We start from the raw sequence: 10,903 nt of genomic DNA on the forward strand, positions 1-10,903 counted from the left end.
AAAAACCTAGGACTATGAGTTCATTCAACACTTCATTTGATACAAACTTCTCTTATTGTTTATTTTCCTAGATGATTTTACTAGCCTATGATCCAAGACTATGTACAAGTCTCCGTCAAGATGCTTGCACAAATACGTAACTTAATTAGTTCACTATATATCTATATGAAGCAATTAAATTAAGTCCAGTGCCACTAGGCAATGTCCTTTGAGCTCTATTGTTAATTATGCTCGCAATTGCCCAACTTGTGTCTCAAGGTTTCTTAATGAGGCTTTTGACTATTGATAAGGGAGTCTATCTTAGCCATCTATCACATCATCAACTCCTCCATTGATGGCCTTTAATCAAGAATGGGCACTCTTGATTGATATTGAAAACCAAGCAGTATGTTTGGTCTTGAAACAGATGCTCCCTGGTTGTTTTCTAATGAGAGGTTTGAATCGTTTGTCCATCAAGGATTATATGTGTTGGAAAATGGGTTGTTTTGTTATCTATTTCTAATGAACTGAACAGTTTTTGTGTTGTTACTTGGACAGTAATCACTGTCATGTTCATCTCCACAATATTCACTTACTATAAAAGGACTTTGAACTGGATAATGCTAAAAGAATCAAACTTTTTAGTTAAAACAGCTACCTTTGCAGTTAATGCCATGATGGCATCAATCTTATGAACTCCAACTACTCTCCTATGTGTGCATTGTTCTGATGGCCTTTGATAATTGTTTGACGTTTTCTTTTTTAATAGGTCAAATGCTTTATCGATAGTCTATCCCATAAGAGCTCTTTTTACAACTACAACTATTGTGTCTCAAACTTGGCTATGCAATCCATTGTAAAACGTCTGTACTTAAGGCCATTTTGGAAGACCATGATGTGGGCAATGCCTAAGTAAGTCATTGTATCTATCCTAAGCTTCACATAACGATTCATTATCAAACTGTATGAATGAAGTGATATCATTCCTTATTTTAATTATCTTTGTCAGAGAAAAGTATTTTGCACAGAACTTCTAGGCAAGGTCATCCCATATTGTGATTGAACCCATGGGTAATGAATTCAACCACACCTTTGCTCTATCCCTCAAATGAAAATGGAAATAATCTAAGTTGAGTGGCATCATTTGTGACCCTGTTGTGCTTAAACGTGTCACATATCTCTAAGAAATTAGATATGTGAGCATTTGGGTCTTCATTCAGAAGAACCCCTAAACTGGATTGGTGTTTAGATCATAGTGATGATGGCTAGCTTGATTTCAAAATTATTTGTTTGAATGGTTGGCCTTCTGATGCTTGATAGGATACCTTGTACTAAAGGAACAACATAGTTCCTTAATGAACTATTTTCTTCAACTACCTTTTCTTGGACTTGCCACTCTCTTGGTTGTTCCTCCATTGTATTAAAAGAAACATAATCTTGTTACCTTTCTCATTTCCATTTTCAAAATGTTCGCTTGATCTCTGGGTCACACGAGATAGTCTCTAAGTTTCATGATTTGCACATACCATGTCAAAACACCCTTGAAAAACACAAAAGAAAAAGAAAAGTTTGGTCTAAGATAATTTGTTTAATTTAATATCAATAAGGATAAATAAGAAAATAAATCCCCGGCAACGGTGTCAAAAACTTATTGTCAGTTTAATACACGCAAGTGCACATGACCGTATAAGTAATATAAAGTTAAGTTGAATATCTTTGCCCATAGAAATTTGTATATATTCTTACCAAGTACTAAATTTATAACAAAATCTATCTTATCCAAGCACTCAATTTGGAATAGTTGATTAAACTAAAAATGCTCTTTAAAACTAAGTAAATAAAAAAATAGAGAGAGATGATAATTTAAAAGCCTAGAATTATGGTGTCTTTTAAAACTTCATTTGAATTTAATCATTCTCCTTAAATTAGATTAATGGGATACATGGCTAACCTAGAATCCATATTATGTACAAGTTTCAAAACTAATTCCATATATCTATGCAAATCAATTAGAAAATAATCATTACTTTTGTGTTGTAATTTGGCTGCTTAAGGTATTTAGGTATATGTATATCCTAAATACAAAACTATCACGTAACTTCGAAGTGAATCAAACAAAGGCTATTTAAAACTATGGTTTATTCTAAACTCCCTCTATCAAGTTGAATTTAGAGACCCAAGACATTTCAACTAGTGATCAAGCAGTGTAAAGCAATAAGTACATAATTGAATAAACCACGCGTCATCCATTAATACTAAGCAAAAAGAAATCATTTCTTCAAACTAAATAATGATAAAACCCATAATCCTTCATCATTGTTTTTATAGAAAACATAATTATTTCAAAAGAAAAAATCATTTCTATGGTAAAAGAACAAGAAAGAATTGAAGAGTAATAAGAATACCAATGCCTCTTTCAATTCTCGATCTTCGGTTGCCTTCGATTTCTTCTTGTTTCCTTTATTAGAGAACCTTTTTCTTTTCTCTCAAAAACTGTTATTCATTCACTTTCTAAGCCTCATCTCTTAGCTTTTAAAAGTCACTTTTTATAGCCTCCAAAAACCCCTAAAAACTCATTTCCTGATTGGTTGCACTTTAATAATCCACGTCAGAGCACCACGACCTTGGTCTAGGGGAGTCACAGTGCTCCTGCCTTATATATTTTTTAAGTCATTTTTTAACCGATGCTTGATAACTCTATTATATAGAGATCTTTGAGATTTTAGATTTGGATTTTATCATTTTAGGCGTTTTTTTAGTTTAAATTTGATTACATGTTAAGTAGTTACTTTAAGTTATTTTAGTTTAATTTTATGTTTTTTTTTAAAATTACTTTAAGAATAGATATTACTGATTTCTTTTAGTACTTTTGTTAGAAATTTGATGAAAAATACTCATTTGATAAAAATTCGTACAAATATGGTGATGGCTTCAATTTTATATATTTCGATATTTTGATCATATCTCTATTTACAAAACTTCAAATGAGGTGATTCTTAGACCACTAAAATGTTAAGAGGAAAGGTTACATCATTTTTGTTTACCACTTCACCCAGTTCTAATTGGATCATGGTCAAAATATTTGTCTAATTCGAAGCACTGCAGTAGTATGCATGGACTGAAAATCATGTTGTATTTGGAGTATATCTTTCACTCCAGAAGTTCAATTGATGTGCTTCATAAGCCATTGGAAAGTTAAGATATGAATAAAACTTTCGTTTACCACTTCACTCAGTTTGAATCATGTCAAGGTGATAATCGGGTTTAAATTGCTCAACTGCTGTTGATGAAGCCAAGGCCTCAACGTTGAAGAGAACAAGGCTGTAGCACTAGTGAAAGAAAGGGCACCATACAAATTTCTGATGCTAGAGCACTGCAGCAGCAAGAAAGGCAAGCCATTGTGCTACTAGAGCAAAATGGGTAGTGCTATGATGCCAAGAAATCATGGCTACGAGTGCTGGATGATTTTTCAAAAAAAACGAGATTTTGGAAATTAGGTTACTTAGAGCCTATTTAAGGAACCCTTTTCAGAGATTTTAAAAGGGAGGTAGTAAGCATTATTCTAGAGAAAAGGAAAAAAAATAAAGCAAGAAAATAAGAGAATTTGAGAGAGCATTGAGATTGCAATGCTTTTATAAGTAGTTTCTTTATCTATTTTTGTGTTTCTCTTGTTTTCTTTAACTTAGATTCATAGCTAAATTTCTTTGGATATTGCTTTTATTAGATATTTTGAACTAAACTATTTTTCTAGGATTGTGTTGGATTTTAATATGTAATCTGAATATCAGTTTGTCTGTCATTTACTATGAATTGCTATAGTTTTGCTTATTCAAATTTGTTCTTAATACTTTTAATTGTCTGGCCAATAGTTAACTGATTTGTAAATCTAATTGAGACTTGATAGAGAGATTTTAGATTGAATTAAGGTTTGAATAATGTATGTTCACGTCATTTAGGTGATCTAATTTGTGATTCAAGTAGACATATACTAATTGCTATACATAGCTAAATTAGAACACTAGATTAATGAACCTTGTTTAACTGATTACTGTAAATATATAGTGACCTAATTAAGTCAAGCATTTGTGCAAACATCTCAACAGAGACTTCTATATAGCTTTGGATTCTAGGTTAGTAAAACCACCCATGAATGTAAATAATAAAAGAAGCTAGTATCAGATGAAGTGCTGAATGAACCATAATCCTAAGTTTTAGTCTATTACCTTTTCCAAGTAATTTTAATTTTTGTTAGCTAATTTAGTGCTTGTTTTAATTTTTTTAATTAATATTTTAAAAATTTTAGTTAGTTAAATAAAATTAATTTGTCATAAATTTTAGTACTTAGTAAAGAGTTAGAAACAAATCTCTGTAGGAAAGATACTTTACTTCACTATATTACTTGTTTGTGATAGCATGCACCTGTATGAAAATTCGACAATAGCATAATGGTGCTCCTCAGGTGTTGCGATGCTGGCTTCTTAGGTTTTTGGATAAGAACCATGATGTTCCCTTAGGCACTGCGGCCTTGTGCTTTGCAATGCCATTGCACTACTCTTTGTTTGCCATGGTTCAGAATTGTTGTAGTACCTCATTTTAAAATATAATTTCCTCCTACTTCGAGGCTAATCTGGGTGAAATGGTAAATATGAAAGTTGTAGACCTGCCTCTTAGATTTTCAAAAGTTTAAGAATCATATTGAATGGATCTCTGTATCTCAAGTTATGTCCAAATTACCATAACATATTTATTAAAAATCTACACTTAGTCTCCATTACATAGCTCATCATCATTCAACTTTATGCATTTGAAAACCTATAAACAAAAAGACTAAATTAGCATTGGCTTAAAATAAGACTTTCAACATGAAAATAAACTAGAATTACTTGAATTAACTAAGTTAACATACTTTAAAACTAATTATTTGTAGCATTCTTACTTATTAATGCCCCACCAACAACAGCATCAATTATGTCACCATCAAATTGTGTGAATGAGGTGATATCGTTCCTTATTTGTGCAGTCTTGGCAGGTGGAAAGAATTTTGCTAGAAACTTTTGAGCCAAGTCCTCTCATGTAGTAATAGACCCATTGGACAGTGAATTAAGCCAACTCTTTGCTTTGTCCCTAAAAAAAAAATGGAAATAGTCTCAATCTAATAATATGATCAGTTACTCCATTATATTTGAAGCTATCGTAAATCTCCCAAACATTTAGCAAATGAGAATTAGGATCATCACTGGGTAACTCACCAAATTGAACTGAAGACTGAATCATCTGAATGTAAGCTATTTTAATTTCGAAATTATTTTCATTGATGGAAGGTTTCCTAATACTTTGGTTTAGACCTGGCAAAAGAGGAACAACATAATCTTGCAATGCTCTATTTTCTTCGAGAACCAAATTAATGGTATTATTGCCATTGTTATTGTTATCCATAGCCATTGTTTGATTTAAAGTTGGTACTTGTAAATTCTCCATTCGACATCTTATGAAAGTTCTTTCTATCTTAGGATCAAAGGGAACAAGATTCAAATTGTTTCTCATTTGCATACAATGACCAAAGCTATCTGCAAACAACCAAACACTAATATTAAAACAAGAAAAATAAATTTTGACATAAGACTAAATTGCTTGGTATTAGTATTAGTAAAATTCTAGAAACAAATCCCCAACAATGACACCAAAATCTTGTCAATTAAAAGTTTACTATGCTAGTATATGTATCGAATAGATAGTATATAAGTAAGCAGAGTATTGATCATATAGAGAATTGATCTAAAATTTTACCAAGTACTAAAATTAAAATAATTTAATCTTATCCAAACAATCAAAATTAATTAATTAACTAAAACTACATAACCAAAATTTAAAAGAAAAATTAAAGTAATAATAACTTGAGTAAAAATCAAATCGAATAAGCTTAGGATTACAATATTCCTCACACTTCATCTAAATCTTATCTCTCTTCTTTAACTTATTTCAATGGGTTGAATTGCTAACTTAGAGTCCTCAATTATTCATAAGGGTCTCCCGACTCACCTTATAAAAATATATATTTTAAGCAAAACACTATATCTCTACATGAATTGAAATTAAAACCAACTCATTAAGTTCAGGCTCTAATCTGGCTATCTATAGCCTATAAGTATATCCCTATCCTATACTCAAATCAATTAAAATGATCATATGAGATCTCAATTTTAGTATACTCTAAACTTCTTTTCCTAAGTTTGTTTAGGTTCCTAAATAAATATAATTGGTGATTATGCAATTAAAAGCATTAAGAATAAATTGAAATAAACAATTCAAATCCCATTAAAGATAAGCAAGAAAGAGATTAAAAATTTACATTACATGTGAGTTCAATTACAATCTTAAAAAAAGAAAATTAGCTATGCCTAATTGCAAAGACTGAAAACATTATATAAATTTCAACCATTGAGAGTAACAAGAAAAATAAAAGCTAAGGAAGAAAACAAAACAAATATTTCCAAGTTTCGGCCTCAACTTCTAGTTTCTTGAATCTCTAAAAGTTGTTAAACCTAATGTCTTTTAAAAATATCCTATTTATACTAACAAACTTAACCTATAATTCCCTAAGTCAACCTATTAATTGGGCTTCAAAGTGTAATGCGAGGCCCAAATATCAATTGTTAGCCTTAAAATTTTCATTCCCATAACAATATGCCTAGTCATCTTTCGACACAATTTTCTTTATCTTTGAGATAAATGAGACCCAATAATGAGAGGTCCAAATATCAATTGTTAGCCTTAAAAGTTGTAGCTCTATCTCTTAGCTTTCCAATGACATAAAATGGTATCATTTGGAGTTTTGTAGCACCAGTTATAGTCAAAACACTGAAGCATATGCAAGTGGATTTTTAAGTCTTTCAATACCTTATTTTCTAAAATTAAGCCCAATTTTCTTAAGTCTTACAAAAATAGAAAAACTAATAAATAATAACCAAATTAAAGGAAATAAACATAAAATTAAAATAACTCACTTAAAAATAAACTAATTATAAAAACAACTAAAAATAGCTAACTTATAATTGAAAATTAAGGACTTAACTAATATTTAATAAAAAAATTAGACTAAAATAATTCTACAAAATAGAATTATCAATCCCAAAATATGGCTAAATAACTCTATATAATAGAGTTATTAATATGTCTAGTCGAGTACATATCATAGCATACATTAGACTTCCAACAGCACTTGTGTATAGTATATTCGCCATTTGTTTCTTTTATTCTTTAGTTTTAGGACATTGTTTCATGCTAAGATATAGGCCTTTCTCCATTAGAGTGCCTATAAGCTTGGAGTTCTGCATAAGAAATCATTCTAAGACCTTTTAAATGTAATTTTCTTGAGACAAGCTCAAGAACTTGTTAGAACGATTTCTCAATATATTAACCTCGAGGATGTATTCAAATTGTCCCATGTCCTTCATCTCAAAAGTGGAGGGCAACCACTTCTGAATGGTGACAATTAACTCCATGTGATTCCAAGTTAATAGGATATCATCCACATATAATTGAAGAATAAGGAACTATGCCATAATCTCTTTACATATACACAATGGTCTTCTTCAATCATCATTATGGAAATGATGGCTTGATGCAAACAAAAATACCATTGTCAGGATGATTGTTTCAGGCCATAGATAGAATGTTTCAAGCGACACACATTGTGTTCCTTTTCTTTGGCTTGAAAACAAATTGGTTAATTCATGTAAATCTCCTTACCAATTTCTCCATTGAGAAATGCAATTTTTGCATCCATTTGGAATAATTCCAAATCTAGATGTGCCACTATAGCCAAGATAAGGTGAATTGATGCAAATCTCACCACAGGAGAAAATGAATCTTCATAGTCCACACCTTCTTTTTGGTATAGCCTTTTTCCACTAAACGAGCTTTATACTTGTCAATTGGTCCATTCACTTTGAGCTCTACCTTCAAAACCCATTTGTTTTGAATGGCTTGTACCTAGGTGGAAGCTCAACTAACTCCTATACTTGGTTTTGAGTCATGGATTTCATTTCATCTTCCATAGCAACAAGCCACCTATTTGATGATGGTGAGTTTCAAGCTTCCTCATAAGAAGATGATTCATTAACATCCATAAAAATACCTAAGAAAGATTGATCTTTTATCTTGAATCATTTATAGGGCATTTACCCACGTTCAATTTTTCATAATTGTGAATCTTAGTAGAGGTCAAGTGGTGTACTCCTATTGACCTTAATAGTCTCTTGGATAGGATGTGTTTCCACATCCATTTCCTCATGTTGAGATACACTTTCTTGAGGCTCCTCCATCTCATAAACCTCAAGGCTTTTTTTAACCTCACCTATGCTTCAAAATTCATATTCTAGAAAGTCAACATCACAAGATTCCATCTTAGTTAGCCCTTTATCAAAGTGTTCCTCATACATCACGTAGCCCTTAGAATGTTTTGAGTATCGAATAAATACACATTTATTAGCTTTAAGGACAAGTTTCTCATACTTATGAAATGAGTGATGTACATACCTTGTTGATCTCTAAGGATGTAACCCTTCCAAATTGAGCTTACTTTCATTCCATAACTCATGTGGAGTTGTAGGAACAAATTTAAAAGGCACATGATTGAAGATGTATGCTGCGGTCAAAAAGGCACCCTCCTAAAAACTTATTGGAATGTTGGCTTGTGCCATCATCGACCTAACAATGTCTAACAAGGTACGATTTCTTGTCTCTGCAACATTATTTTGTTGTGGAGTTTTAGATATCATTAACTATCGACTTATTCCCTTTTCCTCACATAATTCTTTAAATTGATCAGATAGGTACTTACGATCTCTATTAGTGTGAAAAATCTTAAGTTTCCTTTCTTTCTGGTTCATAACCTTTGCCATAAAGCATTTCAAACAATTCAAAGCTTTAAAATGGTGAGAAATAGAAATATGGATCCATATTGTGAGTAATCATCTATAAATGTAATGAAATACACCATTGCATGCCTTTACATTCATAGGTCCACAAATGTCCGAATGGACAAGTTCTAGAAGATGGGTGACCCTTTTATTCTTCCCAAAAGACTTTCTGTTGGACTTACTAACAAGACATGGCACACATGTAGGAAGTTTAAATTTGATAAGTGAGCCCAATAGTTTTTCTTTAGCCAATCTAGACATTTTATTTTGTCCAATATGTCATAATTACACATGAAATTTGTAACACCTCATACTTTGATATAGTGGCAAATAAAGCTTATCGAATACCAATTAAGATCAATTAGAGTGTTTAAAAGTGATGAAGGGTGAAAAGAATGGTTTAGAATAAAATATTTCGCACGTGAGAAAATAGTAATTAAACAATAATATTTTTATCGACGATGAATTAGTGAGTTAAAAAGGTGATTCAAAAGTGAACTAGGACAAGTGAGACATTTTGGGTCCTAGGGGGACAAGTGGAGAATTTTATATTAAAATAATAGTAATAAAATAATATTAAAATATTAAAATATTATTTGTTATCGAAATTTGTCATGTAGAAGAAGTATATGGTTAATCTAAGTAGGGGAAGAGAAGAATGAAAGAATTTCGAAGAAAAACAACATTAATGGGGCTCGTGTACCTTTATTAAATAGAGTAAAAGCGGATAAATATATATTTAAATATTATGGTGACACCTTGATAAAGTGTAAATTTTATATTTTATTTGTACACATGTAAAGGAAGGAAAATAAGAAGAAATTGGAATATAAAAAGTGTTGAAAGGACCAAATTGTGAATGATGAAAAGATTAGAGGGTCACATGGTAGATAAGGAAAAGTTAGAAGACTTATGTGTAATTACAATTTTTGAAGTTAAATGGAAATTAATTAACGAAGGAAAGTTAGATTATGTGGGATGATGAGATGTACATGTGAAATTTACTATTAAATGCAAATTATTGCATGCAAAAAGGAGGAAGTTAGTTAGAAACATGTGGGACCCCACCTTATGATAGTTGACTAAGAGAAAAGAATAAAGATTATTTAAGTGGAAGAAAACCATGATTTGGTAAAGATAGCCCATGGTAAAAAAAGTAAGGATGGTAATGTGATTTGAAAAGAACGAAAATTAATGCATGCTTAAACCAACCATAAAAGGTGGCGTTAATGACAAAGACTAAAGAAAAGAATTTGCATGCAAAGGTTAATATTTTATCTAAACTACCTAGGAATTAATGGTAGTCCTCATTGGCCACCAATTTACATGAAAAGGGTTGCATTTTTACATGCTTTCTTAGGGATTAACAGCTGCCACATTACATGTAAAAAGGGCATGCTTATCTTGACTTCATTGGTATTAAAGTTAAGGAAGGGAAATACTTTTTGCAAGATTTTTTCTAACTTTTTTCCCTCTCCAAGTGAAAACCCGAGCTTTTCAAAATCCTCCACAAAGAATTTAAACTTCATAACATCAAATGGGAGCTGAAAAATTACAAAAAGGAAGGAATAAAAAACAAGCAATCGGCCAACATTGGGCATTCCGCCATTTTTGAGGAAACATGGATCTATCATCCTTTTCTTTAAAACCCCGCACATTTAAAGCTTCCTCCCAAGAGATTGGAGCTCTATAGCATTGATTTGGAGTTAGGGAATTCATGGTGGAGGTAAGAGCTTTAGTTTTAAGTTATTATAGTTGAGAATAAACTGTTGAATATTGTTGTTTTGATTGTGTAGCAAATAGTAAACTTAGTTTGCAGAAGCTTGCTGCATGTTCGTTTTCCTTTCAACCTGAGCTTGTGGAGAGTGATCTTTGGAGAGTTAAGGCTCCACAATAGAGTTATGGAGCAGGGAGTTTCATTTGAGAGGTAAGAAATTATGATTCTAGTCATTTTATTTAACTCAATCAATTGAACCTTTTTGTTAAATTATTTAAGGCAGCAA

At 31.4% G+C, this 10,903-nt stretch overlaps 1 non-coding gene across 1 annotated transcript; it reads left to right on the top strand.

Moving 5' to 3' along the window:
* Positions 1–866: 866 nt before the first annotated feature.
* Positions 867–973, top strand: LOC149527795 (small nucleolar RNA R71). Its single transcript, XR_016352268.1, has one exon. It is a non-coding gene; the product is annotated as a small nucleolar RNA R71 (small nucleolar RNA).
* The last annotated feature ends 9,930 nt before the right edge of the window (positions 974–10,903 follow it).

This window comes from Theobroma umbraticum, unplaced genomic scaffold (assembly GCF_002168275.2).
Source record: "Theobroma umbraticum cultivar Fairchild unplaced genomic scaffold, ASM216827v3 scaffold_30.0, whole genome shotgun sequence".
NCBI classification, from domain to species: Eukaryota; Viridiplantae; Streptophyta; class Magnoliopsida; order Malvales; family Malvaceae; genus Theobroma; species Theobroma umbraticum.